Source organism: Trichechus manatus, unplaced genomic scaffold (assembly GCF_000243295.1).
Source record: "Trichechus manatus latirostris isolate Lorelei unplaced genomic scaffold, TriManLat1.0 scaffold00190, whole genome shotgun sequence".
NCBI lineage: Eukaryota > Metazoa > Chordata > Mammalia > Sirenia > Trichechidae > Trichechus > Trichechus manatus.
This window is the reverse complement of record NW_004444126.1, coordinates 1,438,991-1,466,172: the sequence shown is the minus strand read 5'-3', so window position 1 is coordinate 1,466,172 and position 27,182 is coordinate 1,438,991. Positions and strand designations below refer to the sequence as shown.

General features: G+C 41.2%; 1 protein-coding gene and 1 long non-coding RNA gene across 2 annotated transcripts in view; both read right to left on the bottom strand.

Annotated features, from left to right (window-relative positions):
- TTC28 (tetratricopeptide repeat domain 28) overlaps positions 1-27,182 on the bottom strand; it is a 703,674-nt gene that overhangs the window by 83,183 nt on the left and 593,309 nt on the right. The gene's annotated exons all lie outside the window — the stretch shown is intronic.
- On the bottom strand, positions 13,094-18,335 carry LOC111822655 (uncharacterized). The gene is made up of 2 exons (XR_002825797.1): positions 18,238-18,335; positions 13,094-13,226 (listed from the first exon to the last, which is right to left on the bottom strand). It is a non-coding gene; the product is annotated as an uncharacterized LOC111822655 (long non-coding RNA).

Genomic DNA, 27,182 nt, shown 5'->3' with positions numbered 1-27,182 from the left:
AATACCAATTGAAATGTTTCAACAAACAGATGCAACACTGGAAGGGCCCACTCATCTGTGCCAAGAAATCTGGGGACAGCTACCAGGCAAACCGACTGGAAGAGATCCATATTTGTGCCCATTCCAAAGAAAAGTGATCCAACAGAACTCAGAACTTATCAAACAATATCATTAATATCACATACAATTAAATTTTGCCCAAGATCATTCAGAAACGGTTACAACAGTACATGGATAGAGAACTGCCAGAAATTCAAGCCAGATTCAGAAGAGGATGTGGAATCAGGGATATCATTGCTGATGTCAGATGGATCTTGGCGGAAAGCAGAGAATATCAGAAAGATGTTCACCTGTGTTTTAGTGACTATGCAAAGGCATTCAGCTGTGTGGACCATAACAAATTATGTATAACATCACAAAGAATGGGAATTCCAGGACACTTAATTGTGCTCATGAGGAACCTGTACATAGACCAAGAGGCAGTCATTCAAACAGAATAAGGGGTTACTGCATGGTTTAAAATCAGGAAAGGTGTGCGTCAGGGTTGTATCCTTTCACCATACTTATTCAATCTGTATGCTGAGCAAATAATCCGAGAAGCCGGACTGTATGAAGAACAATGCTGCGTCAGGATTGGAGGAAGACTCATTAACAACCTGCGACATGCAGATGACACCACCTTGCTTGCTGAACACCAAGAGGACTTGAAGCACTTACTGATGAAGACCAAAGACTAACAGCTTTCTGTATGTATTACACCTCAACATAAATAAAATAAAAATCTCACAACTGTACCAATAAGCAACATCATAATAAATAGAAAAAAGATTGAAGTTGTCAAGGATTTCATTTTACTTGGATGCACAATCAATGCCCATGGAAGCAGCAGTCAAGAAATCAAATGACATACTGCATTGGGCAAGTCTGCTACAAACCCATTGTTGTCGAGTAGATTCTGACTCATAGTGACCCCGCAGGACAGAGTAGAACTGCCCACATAGGGTTTCCAAGGAGCGACTAGTGGATATGAACTGCCAACCTTTTTGGTTAGCAGCCTGAGCTCTTAACCACTGCACCACTAGGGCTCCTTCTGCTGCAAAAGATCTCTTTAGAGTATTAAAAAGCAGTGATGCCATTTTGAGGACTAAGATGTGCCTGACCCAAGTCATGGTATTTTCAATTACTTCATATGCATGTGAAAGCTGAACAATGAATAAGGAAAAGTGAAGAAGAACTGATACATTTGAATTATGGTGTTGGTGAAGAATACTGAATATACGATGAACTGCCAGAAGAATTAACAAATCTGTCTTGAGGACGTACAGCCAGAAAGCCGCTTAGAAGCAAGGATGGTGAGACTTTGTCTCATGTACTTTGGACATGCTATCAGAAGGGACCAGTCCTTGGAGATGGACATCATGTTTACTAGAGGGTCAGGGAAAAAGAGGAAGACCCTCAATGAGATGGACTGACACAGTGGCTGCAACAATGGGCTCAAACTAGCAACTGTGAGGATGGTGCAGGACAGGGCAGTGTTTTATGTTGTACATAGACAGGGTCCCTATGAGTCGGAACTGATGTGACAGTACTTAATGACGACAGAACTTCATATAAATGGAATCATACAGTGTATACTCTCTGTGTAAGGCTTCTTTCACTCAGCAAAATGTTTTGAAGATTCACCCACGTTGTTGTTTGTGTTTACAGTTTGTTGCTTTTTATTGCTGAGTATTATTTGGTTAAGAGCTCAGCTGCTAACCAAAAACGTTGGCAGTTCAAATCCACCAGTCGCTCCCTGGAAACCCTATGGGGCAGTTCTACTCTGTCCTGTGGGATCGCTATGAGTCGGAATCAACTTGACAGCACCTAACAACAACAACAATTTCATTATATGACTATAGCACAACTTGTTTAATCATTCTCTGTCGATAAACAAAAAACAAAAAACCCTATAGGACAAAGCTTCTAAGGCTTTACAGAAGGAGACTGCCACATCTTTCTCCTGCGGAGCGGCTGGTGGGTTCAAACTGCCGACCTTTTGGTTAGCAGCCAAGTGCTTTAACCACTGCACCACCAGGGCTCCTTCTCCTGTTGATAGACACTAGAATTGTTCCCAGTTTTGAGATATTATGAATAATGTTGCTAAAGTATTTTTGTAAACATATACTTTCATTTCTCTTGGGTAAATACCTAGGTGTGAAATTGCTGGGTCATACATGGGTCACCTTGAGTTGCAATCGACTGAACAGCACAAGACAACCATACTAGGGTAGGCATATGTTTAGTTTCATAAGAAGCTATTAGAACTTTTTCTAGAGTGGTTGTATATTTATATTCACTCCAAAATAAGTTTTCCAGTTGCTCTATATCCTTACCAACATTTGTGCTGCTGTCTTTTAAATTTTACCTACTGTGGTGGGAATGTAGCGGTATTTTTGGGTTGTTTAAATTGCACTTCCTTGATGACTAATGATGCTACATATCTTTGATGTTCTATTGGCCATTCACATAACTTCTTTTGTGAAGTATCTGTTCAAATCTTTTTCCCATTTTTAAATTGGATTTGGGATATTTTGAGTTGTAAGACTTCTTTATATATTCTGGGTACTTTGTAAGATATATGATTTGTGGATTGCCTATTCATTTTCTTCATGATGTCTTTTGATGAGTGTAAGTTTTAAACTTTGATGAAGTCTAAGTTATAAACTTTTTCTTGTATGGTTATTATTTTCTGTGACTTGTCTAACAATAAGTTAGGAAGATACTCTGCTATGTTTTCCTCTAAAAGCTTTATGATTTTACCTATCATGTTTAAGTCTATGATCCATCTTGAATTGAGTTTTGTGTTTGATATGAAGTTTATTTTTTCCATAGAGGTATCCAGTTCCTGCACTGTTTTTTAAAAAGCTTTTTCTTTCTCCATTGGATTTCTTTGGTATCTTTGTCAAAAATCAAATTATCATATAAGTGTGGATCTATTTCTGGGCTCTCTATTCTGCTCCATTGATTTACTTATGAATTCTAATGCACCACACAGTCTTGGTTACTATAGCTTTATAGCAAGTCTTGGAGACAGGTAGTTTAAGTTCTCCAACCTTGTTTTTCTTTTTCCAGCTTGTACTGGATAGTCTAGGTGAAGGGTCAGCAAACATTTTTCCCCGAGGGCCAGAAAGTAAATATTGCAGGCTTGTGGACCATATGGTATATATCATAACTACTCAACTCTGCCATTGTAGTATGAAAGCAGCCATAGACAATACACAAACCAACTGGTGTGGCTGTGATCCAATAAAATTTTATTTATAAAGACAGCAGCTGGCCTAAAAGCCAGCTGTTCTAGGTCCTTTGCATTTCTGTATAAATTTTAGAATTAGCTCCATCAATTTGGGAATTATGATTGAGATAGTGTTGAATGTATAAATCAACTTGTGGAGAGTTGATATATTAACCTTATTGACTCTTCCAATAATGTTAATATGGAAAGGTATATTACTAACTTTTGAATGTTAAACTAACCTTCCATTCCTGGGATAAACCCTACTTGGTCATGCTGCATTTGATTTGGTAATATTTTGTTAAATATTTTTGTACCTATGTTTATAAAGGATATTGGTCTGTAATTTTCTTTTTTCTGAATATTGTTGTAAGGTTTTGGTATTAGGATTATGAGGTCCCTGCGTGTTGCAAACAATTTGTGCTCAACTACTAACCTAAGGGCTGTCAGTTTGAACCCATGCAGTGGTGCTGCAGAAAAAAGGCCTGGCGATCTGCTTCCGTAAAGATTACAGCCAAGAAAACCCTATGGGGCAGTTTCACTAGGTAACACACGGGGTTGCCATGTATTAGAATCTGCTCAATGGCAATGGGCTTGGTTGTGGGGTTTTGGCCTCATAATACAGTAGGAAAGTGTTTCTTCATCTTCCGTTTTCTGAGAAAGTTTGTGTAAAATTGTGGGTTTTTTCCTTAAATATTTGATAGAATTCATCAGTGAAACCATCCAAGCCTTAAATGAGTTTTTTATTGTTGTTGTTCTTGCTAGGTTTTTGATAATAAATTCAATCTTTAAAATAGATATTGGGCAATCTAAATTTTGTTTCATCTGATGTGTTTTAGAAAATTGCATTTTTAAAGGAAGTTTTTTCATTTCATTTTAGTTGTTGGATTTATTGGTATAAAGTTGTTCATCATATCCTGTTATTCTTTTTAATGCCTGTAGGATCTGCAGTGATAATGCTTTCAGTCCAAACATTCATAATTAGTGTTCTATCTCTTCTTTTCTCAGCCAGTCTGGCTAGGGGTTTATCGATAATTCTTTTCAAAGAACTTTTAGTTTTGTTATTTTTTCTGTTCCCTATTTCAGAGATTTCTACTCTTTATTTTTATCATTTACTTCTTTCTACTTACTTTGGGTTTATTTAATGAGCCCTGGTGGGGAAGTGGTTAAAGTGCTCAGCTGCTAACCAAAAAGTTGGTGGTTCAAATCCACCATGCACGGGAGAAAGATGTGACAGTCTGCTTCTGTAAAGATTTACAGCCTTGGAAACCCTACGGGAGCAGTTTTACTCTATCCTATACGGTTGCTACGAGTTGGAAGTGACTCACGGGTAGTGGATTTTGGGGTTTATTTAGCTCTTCTTTTTCTAGTTTCTTTAGGTGTAACCTTAGGTCATTTATTTTACATCTTTTTGTTTTCTAATATAAGCATGTAAAGGTATAAATTTCTAAGTACTGCTTTAGTTATAGCCCACAAATTTTGATATGTTGATTTTCATTATAATGTATTGGAAAGATTTTATAATTTCCCGTTTTCTTCTTTGATCCATGGATTATTTAGAAGTGTGTTAAATTTCCAGATATTTGGGTTCAAAACACATACACTGTAGTATTTTAATTCTTTTAATTTATTGAGATTTGTTTTATGGCCCAGCATATGGTATATCTTGTTTAATGTACCATGGATACTTGAAAAGAATATATATTCTTCAGTTTTGTGATGTAGTGTTCTATAAATATGATTAAGTCAAGATGGTTGATAGTGCTTTTGTACCATCGATGTTTTAGCGAGGAGCCCTGGTGGTGCAGTGAGAAAGATGTAACAGTCTGCTTCCATAAAGATTACGGCCTTGGAAACCCTATGGGGCAGTTCTACTCTGCACACATGGGGTCGCTATGAGTTGGAATCCACTGGATAGCAATGGGTTTTGGTTTATGTTTTACTGTTTTGAGTTTTTTTTTGTTGTCTGACTGTTCTATCAAATGCTAAAAGAACAGTATTAAAATTCCCAATTACAATTGCAGAGTTTCTATTTCTCCTTTTAATTCTATCAAAGTTTGCTTTATGTAATTTGGTAAATTAGGCAAATGTACATTTGATTTTTATGTCTTTTGGATGAACTGATTCTTTTATTATTAATAAATGTACCTATTTATCTTTGGTAATACTCTGTCTTGAAGTCTATTTTATCTGGCTGAAGGCACATTTGTATGGTATATCTTTTTCCATCTATTTATTTTCAAGCTACCTGTGTTGTTGTTAGGTGCCACTGAGACGGTTTTGACTCGTGGTGACCCTGTGTACCACAGAATGAAACACTGCCTGGTCCTGTGCCATGCTCACAATTGTTGTTATGCTTGAGCCCATTGTTGCAGCCAATGTGTCAGTCCATCTTATTGACAGTCTTCCTCTTTTTCACTGACCCTGTACTTTACGGAGCATGATGTCCTTCTCCAGGGACTGATCCCTCCTGACAACATGTCCAAAGTATGTAAGACGCAGTCTCACCATTGTTGCTTTTAAGGAGCATTCTGGTTGCACTTCTTCCAAGACAGATTTATTCGTTCTTTTGGCATCCAAGTAAAATGAAATCCTTGACAACCTGTAGATATCTATAAATAGCAAATGGTTTGGTTCTGTTCTTCAAATTCATTTTGACAATGTCTGTTTTCTAATTGGTGTGTTTAGTTCCTTAATATTTAATGAAAGTATCAATATGCTTGCATTTAAGTCTACTGTTTTATTTTTTTCTGTTTGTTCCCTGTGTTTGTTTTTCCTGTTCCTAACTTTCTGCCTCCTTTTGAATTATTTGAATATTTTTTAGAATTACATTTTAATTTATCTATTAGCTTTTTAGCTACACATCATTGTCATTTTTTAAGTGGTTGCTCTAGGGATTACAACATACACCCTTAACTTTTCAAAGTATCATTTCAAGTAAAACAAAAAAGAAAGAAAAAAGAAACTTTACTACCAATTGGTCCATCTACCACCACTTTCAAACTTTTTTGTGTAGTTGCTGTATGTATTGCAGCTACATACATTAGAAAAACCATTGAACAATCTGACCTTTGTTATAGTCTTATATATTTAAAAAATTAAGGGAAAACTACTCTTTTGTTTTTATCCATATTGTCTTAGTCATCTAGTGCTGCTCTAACAGAAATACCACAAGTGGATGGCTTTAACAAAGAGAAATTTATTCTCTCATAGTCTAGTAGGCTACAAGCCCAAATTCAGGGCACCAGCTCCAGGGGAAGGCTTTCTCTGTTGGCTCTGGAGGAAGGTCTGTGTCATGAATCTTCCCTTGGTCTGGGAGCTTCTCTGTGCAGGAACCTCAGGTGCAAACGATGTGCTCTGCTTCTGGCACTGCTTTCTTGATGGTATGAGGTTCCCATGTGTCTCTGCTCACTTCTCTTTTATATCTCAAAAGAGATTGGCTTAAGACACTATCCAATCTTATATACCTCATCAGTATAACTGCTGCTAATCCATCTTATTAGATCATAGTGATTGAATTTACAACACATAAGGGAATCACACGAGCTTTCAAAATGGTACACAATTATACAATACTGGGAATCATGACCCAGCCATGTTGACAGATATTTTTAGGGGACACAATTCAATCCATGACACATATATTTTCCATTTTTGAGGCTCTTTATTTCTTCCTGAAGATTCAAGTTTCCACCCAGTATTTCCCTTCAGCCTATAAGAGCTTCTGCGGGCGCTTTTCAGTGCAGGTCTTCTGATGGTTAATACACTGTTTCATCTGAAAACATCTTTATTTTGCCTTCACTATTGAAAGATTCTTTTGCTGTTTACTGGGTTGACTGTTTTTTCTTTCAGCATTTTAAAGATGTCATTTCACTATCTCTGTCCTCCATCATTCCTGATGAGAAATCTAGTCATTTGAAGCATTGTTCCCTTCTATGGAGTGTGCTGATTTTCTCTAGCGGCTTTCAAGACTTTTTCTTTATCTTGTTTACAGAAGTTTGGCTAGGATATACCAAGGCATGGATTGTTTCTTATTTATTCTGCTTGGGGTTCTCTGAGTCTCTTGAATTTCTAAATGTATGTCTTTCACCAAATATGTGAATGTTATGGATATTAATTCTTCAAATATTTTTTTTCTACCCCATTCTTTCTCTCCTTTTTCTCCTAGACTCTAATTACATGTATGTTAGACCTTCTAATATTGTCCCACAGATCTGTGAGGCTCTATGCATTTTCCAATACTTTTTCTCTCTGTTCATAAGATTAGATACTTTCTATTGATCTATCTTCAAGTTCATGGACGCTTTCTTCTATCACTTCCATTCTGATCTTAAGCCTCTAGTGAATTTTTAATTTTAGCTATTATATTTTTCAGTTTTAGAATTTCTATTATGTTCTCTTTAAAAGTTTCTAGTTCTTTAATTGAGATGTCTTATATTTTCATTCATTGTGAACATAGTTCATTGAGAATAGTTATTAACTGCTTTAAAATCTTTGTCTGTTACATCCAAACTCCCTGAGGGACCAAACTGCTGGGCTGAGGGCTGTGGGGACCATGGTCTCAGGGAATATCCAGCTCAATTCGCATAACATAGTTTATAAAGAAAATGTTCTATATTCTACTTTGGTGAGTAGCATCTGGGGTCTTAAAAGCCTGTGAGCGGCCATTTAAGATACTCCACTGGTCTCACTCCTTCGGCAGTAAGGGAGAATGAAGAGAACAAGCTACAAGGAAAAGATTAGTACAAAGGACTAATGGACCACAACTACCATGGCCTCCACAAGACTGAGTCCAGTACAACTAGATGGTGCCCGGCTACTACCACTGACTGCTCTGACTGGGATCACAATAGAGGGTCCCGGACAGAGCTGGAGAAAAATGTAGAACAAAATTCTAACTCACGAAAAAAAGACCAGACTTACTGGCCTGACAGAGACTGGAGATATCCCGAGAGTACGGCCCCCGGACACCCTTTTAGCTCAGTAATGAAGTCACTCCTGAGGTCTACCCTTCAGCCAAAGATTAGACAGGCTTAAAAAATGAAATGAGACGAAAGAGGAACATTAGCCCAGGGGCAAGGACTAGAAGGCAGGAGGGGACAGGAAAGCTGGTAATAGGGAACCCAAGGTCGAGAAGGGAGTGTTGACATGTTGTGGGGTTTTTAACCAATGTCATAAAACAATATGTGTACTAACTGTTTAATGAGAAGCTAGTTTGTTCTGTAAACCTTCATCTAAAGTACAATTTAAAAAAAAAGAGAGAGAGAGAAGACTGCGCCATGCCAAAAAAAAAACTTTGTTAATGCCAGCATCTGAGTCATTTCAGGGTTGGTATCGGTTAATTGTCTTTTCTCTTAAAATTGAGTCACATTTTCCTGGTTCCTTGTATGTCAAATAATTTTGCAATATATCCTGGATATTATCAAGGTTATGATGTGGACTCTGTTATATTCCTCTAAAAAGTACTGTTTTTTGTTTTTTTTTTTTTCTTTTAAGCCAGCAATTAACTTGGTTGGATTCAAATAGAAAACATTTCGTATTAGGCATTCCTATTAGGTGACAATTCAAATATCACTTTAGTTCTTATATTTTTAGCTAGAATCTGTCCCATGCATTTGTGGTTTAGGGGTAAGTCAGAAATTTGGGCAGAGTTTATACAAAATATTTGGACACTCCACTCTCTCATGCTTTCCATTCTGGGATATATACCCGCTTCCTCACTTTCCAGAGGCGGGGGTTTCCCTGAAGTCTGTCATCTGGTTCTTCAGACTAGAAAGGCTGTAGTTTTTTATTGGAGATTTAACCTATACATGTGGCCACTGACGAGGTCTGACTTTGGGCTAAAAGGCATAAAATTGGGAAACTCGCTCTGAGACATTTCCTTCTTTCACATTTTGACATCCCTCCAGAATCTGCTGGCTTTTCTTTACTCTCCAGTGCCTTCAGGTAGCTGAGTTTCCTGTGGTTTCTCTATTTGTGTTTTGTCCAGAGTTTGTAGTTGTTATTTGCAGGACTCACGTGGTTGGAGTTGTTTTCACCACTGGAAGTGCAACCACTGAAGCATCCGTTGCTGCCTAACATTCCCTGGAGGGCATCGCCCACATCTTGCTTGTCCATTCTACCAGTGATGGGTGCTCAGGCCGCTTTCAACTCCCCTCAGCATAGATAGCATGGTCCAGCACCCATTCTACCACATTTCTATGGTGTGAGGCATCTGGATTAAGAAATCATCCCAAGCTAAAGCAAAGAGGCAGGCATGTGGACCTGATATGTGAGGAGATGGAGAGAGACCAGCGCAGCTGTGAGAAGGCAGAGTGAGAGTTAAAATAGAGACCACAAAAAGAGCCGCGGTAGCCTTATCAGGGAAGAAACAGGGGCATTGTGGCTTAGGAGGGTTCTTGTGGCTGCAGAGTGGTTTGTTGGACTACAATGCAAAGAGACTGGGGTCCAGAAATCTAGCTTACTGTCCCTTTTTTAAAGCCTGGACTTGATGGGATATGAACCAGGATAAGCATGGTTGGTGGGGTTGAGGATACATGTAAAAGAACTGAATGGGCTTATTGTTTTTTCTGGGCATGAGGGAAGGGTGCAATATTTGATGGTCACTTTAAATTTAGTTTGCAAGGCTAGCTCAGGAGACTGGAGATGAAGGAGTGGAAGGAATGTACTAGAACTCCATATCTGTGGGTTTGGTGTCTTGGGAGACTGGTGGTATCACTGACAGACGAATCACAGAAAAGGATGACTTCAGGCTTGGATGGAGTTTCTAAATAACCTCCCAGGCCTCTCTAACTTCAAACCTCTCTGATTCTATGTTTCCGAGTGTGGGTTATGATCATGTTATTTAATGTTCTGATGCTTATTTGCATTACTTCTTTGCCTTCAACTTGATGGCAACGTTCTGAAAGCAGGGATCAAGTTTTGACTTCTTTAAATAATGCTCCATGTTATTTTTAAGAGGGTTCAGCACTTGATTTTTTATACTCTTTGAATAACTGCTAATAATTGAGACCCATAAGTATTTCTTGGATCTTTAAATAAATCAAACATCTGTGTTACGGAGATAGTAAGCATTTCTGCTTCAGGCTCCAAATCCGGGAAGGTAGCACTACTTGGCAGAAATAGGCACAGATCTGGGTTTGAATTGCAGTTCCACCACTTTCAAGTTGTGTGACCATTGGTATATTACTTTCTCTCTCTGTACCTCAGTTTCCTCAACTGTAAAATGGGCTAACACCATCCACGTCACAAGGTTGTTGTGACATTAAATGGCTTACATAAAGCACCTAGCACTGTCTTGGCACAGAGAAGGACACTGAAATCAGTTATAAGAAGATATATTTCTTGGTATGGGTCTTCTTTAATAACCATCCATAATATTACTTTATTGCAATATTTTATTGAAGGTGAGAGGCAAAAGTATTTCTAAAATCAGAACAGATTCTATATAAAACTCAAAATAGACAGTGGAGAATCCCCCCATAATCTCTACACTGGAGAGAATTATAAATACAAGAGAAATCCATAGACCACCTCTAGCCTCATTCTGCCACTGATTAGCTATAAGATATAATGAAAGGTACTTACTTCCGCTTCACCTCATTTTATAATCTGTAAAATGGAAATAATAATACCTGCTCTTAACTATTTTCCAGATTGTAATAAAAGTAAAATGAGACATAGAATAAAAATATTTTACTATGTAAAATATCATATATAATAATATTTTATTGTTAAATAGGCTAAATTACCCCTTCCCCCAAATAGCTTTATATTTTCAACATCACACTATGTTCACAACAAGGTTGCAAAGAAGTTTTACCACAGTTATTGTCAAACACAATCCCTGCTCTCAGGAAGCAAGGAGACAGACATATCAAGAGTAAGTGGGTGAGTCTCTCCCTGGAAATGTACCCAGGAAATGTAACATTGGCAACTCCCGGGAGGAGAACTGGGTGGTGAGAAAAAGGGATGGGAGAGAGACTTTTCACCATCTTCTCTTTCGAACCTTTGAATTTTGTACCATGTGCAAGTATCATATATTCGAAAATTAAAATAAAAATATAAATAAAGGAGTAGGAGATACATAGAAGCCAGCTATCAGTGTGTCAATGCACCCTGTGGCACAACGGTTGCACACTCAGCTGCTCATCGAAAGGCTGGTGGTTTGAACCCACCTAGCAGCTCTGCAGGAGAAAGACCTGGTAATTCAGCTTCTGTAAAGATTACAGTCAAGAAAACCCTATGGGGCAGTTCTACTCTGTCACACGGGGTCCCTATGAGTTGGAATCGACTCAACAGCACCCAACAACAACAACATACATAGAAAGGAGTGACTTTCCCTCTAGCTTCCAGAAACTAGCAATGCCTCTGGTCTTCCTGCCAGGCCACCTCCCATGCAGAGTGTCTTGGCAGCAGCTGCTAACCCTCACTAGGTCAGCCAGGATGGACTCTTACCATGCCAGGGTATTTCCTTTCAGGGATTATGGACACACGTTCTCTCCCCGAAGTGGCATATGCAAGGATAATTATACTTCCCACCAAGACGAGATTCTTCCAAAGAAGGAAGTGAAAACCCTCGGGTGCTGAAGAAAGTGCTGGTTACTCTGCCACAGTTGACCATCTACATACTTAACCCTCAATTCTTCTTTCCCCCTTGGCATAGTGTGTGTGCCGAGGTCACTGAGAATCTTTAACCTAAGCAAGCCGATGTTCTTTCCAGACTGCTCTGCCGTAATGTTATTATTCTTCATGAAATGATTGGGGCAACAAGGGTCAGGCACACTGACTGTGATCATTTCTCATTTAGGAAAACATCCTACAAGGCCAAAATAATGAAAGAAAACACGTTTTCCTAGTTAAATTGAGGGCCAGCAAGCTCATTCTACAGTTCTGCTTCTGCAGTATTTATAGGCAGCTAAGGAGCCCTGGTGGTGCAAAGGTTAACGCACTTAGCTGCTAACCAAAAGTTTGGCGATTCGAACTCACCCAGCAGCTCTGCAGGAGAAAGACCTGGTGATCTGCTCCCATAAATATTACAGCCTAGAAAACCCTATGGGGCATTTCTACTCTGTCACGTGGGGTTGCTATGAGTTAAAATCAACTCAATGATACCTAACAACAATGCTGTGTCACAAGGAGCCCTTGGGTGGCGCAAATGGTTAAGCGTTCAACTACTAACTAAAAGGTTAGCAATTCAAACCCACCTAGAGGCACCTCGGAAGAAAGGCCTGGCTATCTCCTTCTGAAAGGTCACAGCCTTGAAAACCCTTTGGAGCAGTTCTACTCTACACACACAGGGTCGCCATGAGCTGGAATCGACTCCACGGCAACTAACAACAACCTGTCACAGCCTCGTCTGCACTTCAGAAATCAAAGGAACATGTTTCTTTCTACTATTTTTTTTTGTATTTATTTTTATTAACACCATGACAAAAGTGTTGTTGCTGCATGCCATCGAGTCGGTTCCGACTCATAGCGACCCTACGTACAACAGAATGAAACACTACCTGGTCCTGAGCCATCCTCACAATCGTTGTTATTCTTGAGCCCATTGTTGTAGCCACTGTGTCAATCCATCTCTTTGAGGGTCTTTCTCTTTTTCACTGACCCTCTACTTTACCAAGCATGATGTCCTTCTCCAAGGACTGGTCTCCAAAGTCCATGAGACAAAGTCTTGCCATCTTTGCTTCTAAGGAGCATTCTGGTTGTACTTCTTCCAAGACAGATTTGTTTGTTCTTCTGGCAGTCCATGGTATATTCAATATTCTTCGCCAACACCATAACTCAAAGGCATCAACTCTTCTTCAGTCTTCTTTATTCATTGTCTGGATTTTGCATGCATATGAGGCAATTGAAAACACCATGGCTTGTGTCAGGCATACCTTAGTCCTTTAAGTGACACCTCTGCTTTTCAACACTTTTCATTGATAAAAGTAGTTCAATTTTAATCCTAAAATGAGATATAAAGAGAGTTTGACACCATTCTAGATTGTAGGCTTCCACTGCATTAGGCCCTGGCATGCCAGGTGAGTTTAAAACAGAATAGGTTTTGGTTTGGACTGGGTACAGCTAAAACCTTGCTTGTCCCCCTGACAGTTTATCCCAAATAAGCAATTTTCTGCCAACACAATCAAAGATATTACTAGGAAATGTACATATTTTATACCTGACTTGCTCTTACAGCACTTGCTGGACCAAATCAGAATATTACTTTTCTAGTTTTCCCTAGAGAAAGTAAGCTTTCCCCCTTGTATACACAGTATTTCTTGCTTGAAGATGGATCCTCAACATGACTTTTAATTGTCCAGTAGTTTTTTGAAATGGTTCTCTTTTTCCTTATAACAGACCATGTGGAATATGTAAACGAGAAGAGAATTGGGCAAAATAATCTTGAGTTCTCACTGTAGAATTTGGGACCAGGTGGTCTTTCTGAAGGGAGCCCTGGTGGCACAGTGGTAAGCACTCAGCTGCTAACCAAGAGGTAGGTGGTTTGAACCCACTAGCATCTCTGCAGGAGAAAGATGGGGCAGTCTGCTTCCGTAAAGATTTACAGCCTTGCAAACTCTATAGGGCAGTTCTACTCTGCCTACTCCCTGGGTCGCTATGAGTTGGAATTGACTTGGTGGCAACAGGTTTATTTTTTGCGGGGGTTGGTCTTTCTGAAATGCAAACCTGCCTATTCCACACTCTGGCCCCTGGCTGCAGGGTGCAGCTGCCACTCTGAGGCCACCTAATGTCTGGCCCAGCCTGTTTCTGGTGATATTCTGGTTAAAGTTCTCCTTGTACTTCAGATTCCAACAGTGCCGCCCTCTCTAAGTCTCCCTAAGTATCTCAGCTCTTCACCCCCCATCTCTGCATGCTGCTCCTTCCATCTGCCTGTCTCGCCACCTGGTCAGCTTGGCTCCTGATGAAGCTCAAGCAGCACCTCCTCCAGAAAGCCTCTCCTGGCCAAGCCCTCCCTGAGGCACAGTGGCCCCTCTGACCTAAGCAGGCCTCACAGACCTCCCCATACTTCTCTCATAATAATGAACAACAGTGACTACCTAAGAACTTCTTACGTGCCTGGCTCTGTCTACTGGTTTTTGGCCATTATCTTTTTATTGTTACAAAAACCTCATGACATTAAATTGCCTGCCAAAGTTCATGCAGCTAGTCAGTGGCAATCAGGATTGGGCATATTTGTATATATTTCCTCTACTGGACTGAGAGCTCCTTATGGCAAGAAGTATATTAGCTTCATCTCTGTAACCCTGCTCCTTAGCAGAGGCCCAGGAACATAGTATGCATTTGATAAATAATTGCTGAATGAATGAATGAATGTCTACTGAATTAGGCTTCTCATAAATTAGACTGATTTCAATACCTCTTGTTATATGAAATACTGAAAATTTCAACTGTAAGAAAATAAAAGATTTAAAAATGTTGAGGGCAGGTAAACTTGGTACCCATCATAAGACGAATGCTATCCTTTGTAAAACTTACACCTGTGTGGCAAAGTGTTCCTATCGGTCTGTGAGCTCCTCAAGGACAGGGAGTATGCCTTTCTTTGGCTCCTCGGGGCCCACCCAGCACAGTGACTGGCACAATGGGGATACTATGCAAAGAGTCGCTGAATGTGTAAATGGATAAAAGAATGAATGGATACAAGCTTTCAAACTCTATTTGGACAAAAGGCTGACTTACTTTGAAAAATACTTCTAAAGCTGTCCACACTACTTTCATTCCAAATACTTCAAGCTGTTCTTTTAACCAGAGTTACATTACACTAATTAACGTTTATCTCCTCTTCGCTATCTGCTTCTTATCCCACTTTAAGCAGTTTCAGAGATTTATCCTGGAACCCACATGCCCAAGCTATGGAGCAGTTAGGTACACCAGTTTATTCATATAATATTGACTTATGTTTAGCTCATCTGCAACCTTGGCGTTACAGCAAAAAATAATTCAGAACTTCATTATAAAAGGCAAAATTCCATTTCCATCAATCCTGTTACAAATCTCAGGCAATGCCCACGTTTCAAGCATCATTTGATAGGGAAAACCCCAAGACTTTGCATGAGACATGGCAAATCTTTGTAACAAGAGCTTATTCACAGTAAATGCTTGCCTCTTAAGACAGACAAATGGCGTGGTAGAAAGAGCAGTAGATTTGGGTTCGAGTGCTGACTTTAGCTTGTGACCTTGGATAAGTCAGTTGTTTAGAGGTTCAATTTCCTTGTTTCAAAAAACAGGATCGCTGGAGTCCTTGGGTGGCACAAATGGTTAAGTGCTGGACTACTAACCAAACCCACCCAGAGGTGCCTCTGAAGAAAGACCTGGCAGTTTGCGTCTAAAAGGTCACGGCCTTGAAGACCCTATGGAGCAGTTCTACTCTGTAACACATGGGGTCGCCATGAGTCAAAATCAACTGACAATAACTAACAACAACAACAAAAAGAGGGTCGATATGAATAGAAATCGACTCAACGGCAACGCGTTTGATTTTTCAAACAGTTGTCCTGCCTACCTCAAAGGGCCATCATATAGATTAAATGAGGGACTGTAAATGAAGATGTCTGGAAGGCGTTATTTAAAGCACCATCTATATAGTAGGTGGTATTATTATTGTTAGAGCTGGTACCTTATTGCATTCTTGGCTCCACACACTCCTCTCTTCTCGGCCCCATGAGCAACGTGTTTAAACCTCTGTGGTCTCAATTTCTTTAAAATGACTTCTCTCTTTCAAATGAAGTCAAACATACTGAACAGATCCAAGTCTGTTTCAAGGTTGAGCTAAAATCACCAAAGCAATTATTTAGGGAGAGTTCAGGGAATTGTATGTAAGATTAAATGATCACTTTAATGTTTGCATGGAAAATAGGAACATTCTGAAGGACTGCAGAATTATTTCTCTCATGACACGGTTTGATATGAACTAATTTCATTTCAAGAAATACCTAGGGTAATGACGGATTTATTTTTTGAACATTCTTCAAGCCAAAGCACTTTTATTTCTCAATGAGAAACAAATCTCCTTGCTTTCCTATTTAGCCATAGTGAGAGTGTTTACAGGATGTGTCAGATCGCACTGACAGAGTCGCTCTACCTTTTCATCTTTTATATTTTCCCACATTTTTCTTTCCTGCATTATACTGCTGACCTCAGTGAGACTGGAGAACACACAGTACTTGGAGACAAAATGGAGGTTTCCAAAAAGGGGCGGGGAAGGCTACTGAAACTTCCAAAGGGATGGCAAAGTTCTGGAAAGGCAGTGTATGAGTCATTTTCTGTTGGTCTTGTTCTCATCCTCAAACAAAATCATTTCAAAATGCAATTCTAGAGCCCCAGAAGGCATGTTGGCCCACTCTGTTTTTGAGAGGTCCTTTCTAAAGCCCACTTGGAATTCCAGTTCCACTATTTAACTAGCTGTGCAACTTTGGGCAATTCGGCTTTCTTGTATGTAAAATGAGGACCACAATCACCACCTCCAAGATGGTTGCAAATATCTGGCAAGTTCACACACGTTTGTCTGGCACAGGAAAAAATGCTCAACAGAAGCCATTTCTCTTTTCCTTGTCCAAAAAGAAGCAAGCCAAGGGGTCCTAATAAAGAGGCAGTTAAAACGTGAGCATTAACCTGGCATAAGAGTACCCAGGAAGGCATCTTATGTATTTATTTGGGTGCTCATGCTGAATTAATATTATTTATTAGCAGAAGATTAAATCGGAGTTGTGTCTATCTACTGAGAAATCTTATGTGTTATGGGAAACTGAAATGACTAATACTTTACAGAATCTGGATTCTTTTGCCTGCTGGACTCATTTTCAAAGATAAGTTGGACAAGCAGATTTTCCTCCTTGCAACTTTCTTCCAACTATAATTCTCTCTCTCTTCTAAATGGAGCCATTTCTAACATTCAAAAACACCATATTCCAAAGGCCTTACTCATTATAAGCTTGGCTGAGTTTTTATCTCAAGGTCTTAAAACTCAACATTGAACCAAAGTAGGAGTAAACAAACAAGAAGAAAAATACCATCGAGGATTAGTTTACCACTGACTGAAAGTTTGTACATACACACACACAGAGCTGGTACCTTATTGCATTCTTGCAATAACACACACACACACACACACACACACACACACAAATTCCCCTTGCTCTTTTTCGTTTCACTCTGGTATTGGCCCAGTTTGCTCATTCTGTGTCATTCTTGGAAATAATGGCTTTTTCTTAAACACAGCCAGACCGACTCTAGCACTGATCATAAACTTGCCTAGCTAAATCTTTAACAGAATTAGGAATAGACAGTGTCTCCATGGAAAAATAAAAAGTGGGCCCATTTCATTTAGTCATTCAATGAATATCCCCTGACTGAGAGTCAACCCTGTTCTGGATACTGTACCGAATGTTGCTGTTGGGTGCCATCAAGTCGATTCCAACTCATAACAACCCCATAGGACAGAGCAGAACTGCCCCAAAGGGTTTCCTAGGCTGTAATCTTTACAGGACAGATGGCCAGGTCTTTTCCCCCCCAGAGCCGCTGGTGGGTTCCAACTGCCGACCTTTTGGTTAGCATCCCAGCACTTAACCATGTGCTACTAGGGCTCCTCTGCACTGAGTATGTGAGTATACGATGGCCAGTCAGACCTAATCCCTGCTCTCAATGAGCCTCCAGTCCAGTGGGAGAGATAGACATTACAAAACCAACCGCCACATAAATAAATATTGTGATTACGGACAGTTACAAGGTACTGAGATTAAAAAACAAACAAACAAAAAACCATCAAAACCCACAAGAGCAAAACTATCCAGACTGGACGAATAGCTTTTTTTAAAAAAAATAAAATAAAATAACCCAAAGAGATTTTCTAACTGCTCTACAGGAGGTAGCCCCCATAGCATCATTCATAACTGAGCCTAAAAACAAGAAGAGATGGTTAGAAGCAGACAGGTAAAGGGAAGGAAACCAGTGCTGCGTACTCCTCAGTCCTTCCATTTAATCCTCATCAGGAAAGGCTGTCTCCATCCTCGAGGTGATAATCGATACATGACGCATACAGCTTCAACCTCATCAGTCTAAATGAATAAAAACAGATATAACTTACAGTGTGATTTGAAAGTTATCCCATGGCTATATCCTTTCATGGATAGGACACGTCAATCCAACTTATAGTTTTAGGTGGAAGCATCCATTGTTGCTTGATCTACCTGTGAGACAAGAGGTGAGGACGCAGGACACCTCTATCAGCAACATGTGCCAGGGAGCTTTGGCACTGGGACATGAGAAGGGAACAAACAAATGCAGGCCACCTATTTGCCTACTGAGGGGTGGGGGTACTTGGTCCTTTCTAAAATCAGGAATCTTTAATTAGGACTGCTGGAAAACAAAGTGTTATCTCCTGATGTCTCTAATTAACAGGAAGCATATGCACAGGAATAACGAAAAAGACAAGTTTATGACGACGACTTTGTCTTCATCAGCCAGTATGGTTTGGAAGTGACGGATCCTTAAATCAATGCTGCCTCTCTCTGCTGATCAGCAGCGACTCCCTACTGTATTAGCGTAAGTCTATCAAAAGCCAGGGAAGAACATCTCATTACTTCTGAAGCTTTAACGAGTCTGATGTGCTATGGGAATCAGAAGAGACTCTTGTGCAGGCCTTGAGGTCAAGTTTTATAACGTGGATGTCAGCTCAGGGTCTGTCATTAACCACCTGGTCTGGGTAAGCACACCTCTTTGAGTGTCCAGGATACTTTACTTTCATGGTACTTCACAGCGGTGGAAATGGGGAGGGAAAGGCTTGAAAAAAATAGGAAATAACTATCAAATATATGATATGACTTGTCACGTGCTTTGTTACATTGACGACCTGTTGCCATCTAGTCAATTCTGACTCATGGCAACCCCATGTGTTAGAGTAGAACTGCTCCATAAGGTTTTCTTGGCTGTAATCTTGTACAAAAGCAGACTGCCAGGCCTTTCTTTCACAGCACCACTGGGTAGGTTTGAACCGCCAACCTTTAGGTTAGTAGTAGAGCGCAAACTGCTTGTACCACCCAAGGACCTTGATGACACACAAATCATACACTGATGGTGCTATACTGACTGTGTATTCAGGAGTGTGGTTTGTTCTCCTCATCCCCAGCAGCCTGTTCTTTCACTCACTCACTCATCCACACAGTCAACAAACATCCACGGAGTGTCTCTTACACACTAGGTACTATAAAGAGCTGGCCATGTGGAGATAATACAGGATCACTGCCAAGGCCTCGCCCTGGTGTTCAGGGATATTCATCATTGGGACTGAGCTTGTTTGCCCAGTTGTAATATTTAATCCTAAGTAACCAAGAAGTATACATCATAGTGCTATGCACTGTGTGCTCAGACCTCTCTAAATCCTAGTTGGGAGGTAGAGAAGGGGGAAAAGCATGGGTGGGTAGGTCAGCTCCACAGCAGGTATCCTCCGTGTCAGCCAGTCCAGTCTCCTTAACATTTGCCTCCAGTTTTGGCTCCTATCCATCTGTGTAAGCAATTCCTGCCTTCAAGGTGTACTGAAGGCTTAGAAAAAGCCAGGTCCTGGGGGACAAACACCAGGAGATCCCCCACTGGTGGAAGATCAAAGTAAATGCAAACTCACAGGAATGAGCAGGCGTCAAGGCAGCAGGGGGAGAGCTTACTCCTATTAGAACAGAGGGCTGGCACCAAGAAATAGAGCAGGGAAGGCTGTACGGAACAATGGGGCCAGTGACAGACTTCTTCCCCGGGCTCTCCCCAGCCACTCCTCGGCTGCCAGCATTCTCTGTGGGGTACGAGGGGGTGGGAGCACTTGGACGGCAGGGAGCAGTGTGGTTAGGAAACTCCACAGCAGCGGAAGGCCAGAGCACTGCAGGAGGAGAAGGACGCAGAGGCTGGCTGTCACTTGGGCATGTGCTTGTAAGAGCATGGCGCAGAATAGGAGAGAAGGAAGAGTGATTCCAGGAGCAAATGTGTAAGGTCAAACAGAGTTTAGTGGTTCATTAAATAAACAACAATAAAAAACAAAAAAGGGATATTTAAAGACAAAAGACTCAAAGGCCTCAAAACTTAAGAACTTAGGGGGAAACAGACGGTGGCTTTAAAATAAATTAAAAAATTGGGAATAAAGGTGTACTCGATTGAGGTGCTGTCTGGGAAAAAGTGTGATTTTGGATGTGCTGAGCTCGAGTGAATTCCCGGGAAACAGCCTTGTATGGAGGGGGTGGTCAGACTTAGAAGTCAGGTAAGACCCTGGGCAGGGACTTTGATCTCGCTCCATGGAAAGATCAGGTTTCCAGGGAAGGTTAAACAGCTGAGTGGGAGCTAAGAGGCAGGTAAGAAGCCATCAAAGGAGATGGAGGAGAGCTTGCAGAGCCAATATGGGCACGTGCTGGGTTGAGGGGAGAAAAATAAGCAGAAAAATGGTCAAGGAGCATGCAAAGCTCATTCTCATCTCCTCTAGGTCACCACGGCAGTGGGTGTGAAGCAGATGTGGTATTATTGCTCGGTACATATTCACTCTCCCTTCCCCTCTCCGTGAAAGAGCCCTCGTGCAGCAGTGGTTAGGCGCTTGGCTGCTAACTGACAGGTTGGCGGTTCAAACCCACCAACCACTCCACTGGACAAAGATGCAGCAGTCTGTTTCTGTAAAGATTACAGCCTTGGAAACCCTATGGGACAGTTCTACTCTGTCCTATAGGGTCACTATGAGTCGGAATCGACTCGATGGCAACTGGTTGGTTTTGGTTCCCCTCCGTGGGAGGAATATATTTCTGCCCCTTGATGTTGGGCTTGAGATGTGACTTACTTTAGCCAATGGAATGTGAGTGGACAAGAGCTGAGCAGAGACTCTAAATGTGCCTCGGTTTTTACTTGGTCTCCTGCGATCCAGACTTTGGCTGTGAGAAGAGTCTTCTCTGTAGTCACTGGTCCCAGAACCATGAAACACAACGAGCTGACCTAAACCCAACTAGCAGCCTAAAGCAGACCCACCCCTGGTGCCCGCAGACCCACAGCAAGAAATAATGCTTGTGGTTGTAAGACTCTGAAATTTTTGTGTGCTACATGGCATATCCGAGGGAAACCTGACTAGTCAGTGAGTTGTGGGTCTGACACAGTCAAATGTGCTCCTTTGAGGATGGCAACCCTGCAGGACCTCCTTAACACTGTGGTCAAGTTACAAAGTACCAACAGGATGAAAAACAATGTCTATTTTAGCCAGCTCAAAGAGGGACTTGGTTTCTATATTGGGGCTATTTTCCCAGAGCAAGATAAGTCAAGAGTTGTATATTAAATGTCTTAAACATTGATTGTGGAATAAAGCTGTACACAATTAATCAGAAAGAAAAAGCAGAGGGAACTTCTCTGGGGCAAAGGGCAGGATCTGTAAAGTCAGGGATATTGAGATTTGATTAGTTCAAAGAAATCTTACAGAAGTGGTTGTGACAACAGCTGGCCAATAGTTGCTATGGAACCAAGAGGGAAGCACAGATGTCTGGAATGATCAACTGATTCAGAACCCGCTCTGCCCCTTCTCCCACTGGCCTTTGTTCTAGAAGGAATGCCAGCCCAAGCTTGGGAAGCATGAATAAGGGATCTGGAACAAGAGTTAATAAGAGGAAAGGTCTGGTATCCAACAGTGCCCCTGCCGGGTCTTCACAGCATCTGGCAAGCTAGGACCCACCCTGTGGCACAGATACAGAAGTGTCAGCCCCTACATCTGACAAAGGACAAGGAGTCCCTGGATGGCACAAATGGTTAAGCACTGGACTACTAACCAAAATGTTGATGGTTCCAACCCACTCAGTGATGCCTTAGAAGTTAGAAGTAAGGCCTGGCAATCTGTTTCTAAAAGGTCACAGCTTTGGAAAACCCTGTGGAACAGTTCTACTTTGCACACCTGGGGTCACCACAAGTTGGAATCGACTCAATAGCAACTAACAACAAACCTGCCGAAGAACAAGTGGGTGACAGTTTTCCCGGCATTGCAGCTGTTTGCTTTTTGTCTTTAGGCTGATTCTACCATCTATCGGATTATACTTCCCATGTACAATGGGAAAACTCAAAAACAAAAACCAAACCTGTTGCTGCTGAGTTGATTCTGACTCATAGTGACCCTGAAGGACAAAGGAGAACTGCCCTATAGGGTTTCCAAGCCTGCAATCTTTATGGGAGCAGACTGCCACATTCCTTCTCCTGTGGAGCGGTTGGTGGGTTTGAACCACTGACATTTTGGTTAGCAGCCAAGTGCTTAACCATTGTGCCACCAGGGCTCCTTAACCTAGGTATCTCAAGAATTCTGCTATTTAAAAAAGTTCATGAGAAATACAAAAGGGGATTCTATTTAGGCTATCTCGGAGATCTTAAAAGAAGACAAACTGTGGTGACTCTTCTTGCTAAGCTGATGAGTTACACTAAGAAACTTACCAAAGCCTTCTGAACTCATCTTGGGCTCAGCCTTTTGGAAGGAATCCAGATTCAGTTATCAGGGACAGAAGACTGAGTCTACAGTGTGCTCCACTCATTCCTGCAACTGTGTCTCTTCAGTGCCCGAGTCCCTGATCCGCCATCATTTTTTTTTTCTTTTCCTTTCAAACAGCTATAGCTGAGCCTGAGGGATTCACTTTGTAGATGGTTCCTTTTGAAAGCTGGCCAAGTCAGAAGTGGAAGGCCACACCAAGACAGGATGTATAAAGACTCAGCCAGAGCAATCCTGACTTTGGATCTTGCAGAGCCTGTAGAAGACCACGATTCCTGCAGCAAAGGACACCTGATCTACCTCTCACAACCGCCAGGCATCATCTGGAAGCCCTTGGTCCCTTCTTTCCTCAATGTCCTCGTGTGAGGAACCCCTCTGCCTAGAATGCTTTTTCTCCCCTCATCCTTTAGGACCCAGCTCAAATGTCGCCTCCCTGGGAGCCTCTAGAACCACTGCCTTGCCCCAAGGAGGCAGAGAGAGGTGCCGCCCTCTTTGTTCAGACCTTATCATAGTCCTTTCCATATGGTGTATTAATGATTTCTTCATTTGCTGCATGCAATGTGAGTGGCAGTGAGGCCAAGAATTCCGGCTATTCTTCATGCACATATCTCCAGGCTCAGCACCAGCCCTTGCACAGACTACGTACTCATAAAATATTTTCAAAATCATACTACCCTAATTTAGAATGAAATTGGAAGCTCTTTGTTTTAAGGGACAAAATAAATGCCAAAAAATATTGCATCCACTTTTATCCAGAGTTCTGGAAATGATATGAGATGAGAAAAAAATATTTGACCTGTAAAATAAAACCTTACTAGTTTGGATTCGAAGCCCTGGTGGCACAGTGGTTAAAAGCTTGGCTGCTAACCAAAAGGTCAGCAGTTCAAATTCACCAGCCACTCCTTAGAAACCCCATGGGGCAATTCTACCGTGTCCTACAGGGTCACTATGAGCCGGAATCGATTTGACAGCAACAGATTTGGTTTGGTTTTACTCTGGATTAGGAAGACTCATTAACAACCTGTCATATGCAGATGATATAACCTTGTTGCTGAGAGTAAAGAGGACTTGAAGCGCTTACTGATGAAGAACAAAGACCACATCCTTCAGTATGGATTACACCTCAACATAAAGAAAAGAAAAAATCCTCACAACTGGACCAATAAGCACATCATGATAAATGGAGAAAAGACTGAAGTTGTCAAGGATTTCATTTCACTTCGATCCACAATCAACGCCCATGGAAGCAGCAGTCAAAAAATCAAACAACGTATTGCATTGGGCAAATCTGCTGCAAAAGACCTCTTTAAAGTGTTAAGAAGCAAAGATGTCACTTTGAGGAGTAAGGTATGCCTGACCCAAGCCATGGTATTTTCAGTTGCCTCATATGCATGTGAAAGCTGAACAAGGAATAAGGAAAAGTGAAGAAGAATTGATGCCTTTTGACTTATGGTCTTGGTGAAGAATACTGAATATACTATGGACTGCCAGAAGAACAAACAAATATGTCTTGGAAGTACAGCCAGAATGCTCTTTAGAAGTGAGGATGGCGGTGAGACTTTGTCTCACATACTCTGAACATGATATCAAGAGGGATCAGTCCCTAGAGAAGGACAGCATGCTTGGTAAAGTAGAGGGTCAGTGAAAAAGAGGAAGATTCTCAATGAGATGGATTGACACAGTGGCTGAAATAATGGGCTCAAATAGCAACGATTGTGAGGACAGTGGAGGACCCGGCAGCATTTTGTTCTGTTGTTCATAGGGTCGGAAATCCTAGTGGCATAGTGGTTAAGAGTTCGGCTGCTGACCAAAAGGTGCTCCTTGGAAACCCTATGGGGCAGTTCTATTCTGTCCTGTAGGGTTGCTATGAGTTGGAATCGACTTGACGGCAATGGGTTTGGTTTTAGTTTTGGTACACAGGGTCACTATGAGTCAGAACCAACTCAATGGCACCTAACAATAACAACAACAGTTTGTATTAAGGTGCCTGGGTGGCGCAAATGGTTTCCACTCAACTACTAATCTACAAGTTGGCAGTTCGAACCCATCCAGTGGTACCATGGAAGAAAAGGCCTGGCTACTTGCTACTGTAAAGATTACAGCCAAGAAAACTCTATGAAGCAGTTCTACTCTGTCACATGAGGTCACCATGAGCGAGAACTGACTCATGGCAACAGGTTCTTTTTTTTTTAGTTTGGATTAATTGAGAGGTCAGACTCAATTAGCAAAAAGCCAGAATTAGGAAATGTCTGTAAAGATAGTTTTAAACTTTTAAGTACCTGCTGTAACTTGAACTAAGCTGACAACATAGCAGTGACATAGCAACCAGTAGAGGTGATTGGGTGCCTGCTTTAAAGAACAGATACAAATAGTTTGAATCAATCTGTCAATTGATCACTTACACTGATAGCTTAAATACCTCTGTCCATTTGCAATCTTGCTTTTGTGGTTCATCTGCTTAAAAACTCCTGCTTTTTTTCTACTCTTTTTTGGGGGGCGGGGATCTCTTTGAGACTGGATCACTGTATTTTTATGCGAATAACACACACCTTCTACATTTTGTATGCTAACTGTGTCCTCTTCCCACGAGGTATTCTCCCAGCCATGCTATGCTAATTTTTTTAAAGCAACATGTAAAATAAAATTGGCATAGTGGCACTTATGAAAATACCTCATGGGGAGAGGGTACAGTTGTCAAACAAACCTAGCAGGAGCACATTATTTGCATAAAAATATAGTAATCATAATCCATGGTTTGTCACACCCTTTCATCACTGGTCCATGCATCGCCTACTTTATTTATTTAGTAATTTGTATGAATGTAATAATCCTCTACATAACTACCACCTAAAACAAAAGCCAGGACACTGAAAATAATGTACAAACAACCAGAGGGCAGTGGTGGATCCGTGGCAGAATTCGCACCCTCCACGTGGGTGCCCCGGCTTTGAATCCCAGCTGATGCACCTCAAGCATGGCCACCACCCATCTGTCAGTGGAGACTTGCGTATTACTATGATATTGAACAGGTTTCAGCAGAGCTTCCAGGCTAAGATGGACTAAGAAGAAAGACCTGGTGATCTACTTCAGAAAATCAGTCAGTGAAAACCCTATGAATCACAATCGTCCGATCTTGCCGGGCATGGGGTCGCCATGAGTTGGAGGCCAACTCAATGGCAGCTAACAACTACAACCACTTGTTTTCTCTCATCAAGCCCATTCCCTGCCTCTCCAGCTCAAGGTAAGCATCATCTGAATCCCGTAGCCATCACCCCTGGCTGAACTTCCTACATTTGTTTGTTTATTGTTGTTGTTTAAATGAAGTTTACATTTCAAGTTAGTCTCCCATACAAAAATTTATACATACATTGTTATGTGACCCTAATTGCTCTCCCCATAATGTGACCACACATTCCTCCTTTCCACCCAATTCCTCATGTCCCTTCAACCAGCTCCTAACCCTCTCTACCATCCCATCTCACCTCTGGACAGAAGCTGCCCGTTTAGTCTCTTGTATCTACTTGAGCTAAGAGGCACACTCCTCACGAGTATCACTTTATGTCCCACAGTCCAGTCTAATCCCTGTCTGAAGAGTTGGCCTCGGAAACTGTTTTGGTTCTGGGCTGATAGAGAATCCGGGGGCCATGCTCTGCAGGGTTCCTCCAGTCTCAGTCAGACCATTAAGTCCAAAGTGGTTGTACCATTTTACATTCCCACCAGCAGTGCATAAGTGTTCCAGTCTCTCCACAACCTCTCCAGCATAGGCTGTAATCTTAACGGGAGCAGACTGCCAAGTCTTTCTTCCGCAGATTGCTGGGTGGGTTCTAACAACTGAGCGCTTAACCATTGAACTGTCAGGGCTCCTTGACATCTTTTTAATAAAGTTAAAAACAACTAAAATAAAAATATGCTCCTAAGAATAGAGATAGATGCAATAAAACATAGAAAGTTCATCAAGAAATGGTTTAAACACAGAAGAAAACATTCTTTGATGGTTACGAGGGTGGGGAAGGAGGGTGAGGGTTATTTACTAACTAGATAGTAGATAAGAATTATCTTCCCCACTACAGAGGAAGTCAGCGCAACTGGACTAAACCAAAGCTAAGAAGTTTCCTGAATACAATCAAACATGTTAAGGGACAGAGTAGCAAGGGTAGGTGTCTGGGGACCATGCTTTCAGGGAACATCTAGGTCAACTGGCATTACAAAGCTTATTAAGAAAATATTCTGCATCCCACTTTGATGAGTGGCGTCTGGGGTCTTAAAAGCTAGTGAGCGGCCATCTAAGATGCATCAATTGGTCCTAACCCACCTGGAGCAAAGGAGAATGAGCACACCAAAGACACAAGGAAAGTATTAGCCCAAGAGACAGAAAGGGCCACATAAACCAGAGACTTCATCAGCCTGAGACCAGAAGAACTAGATGGTGCT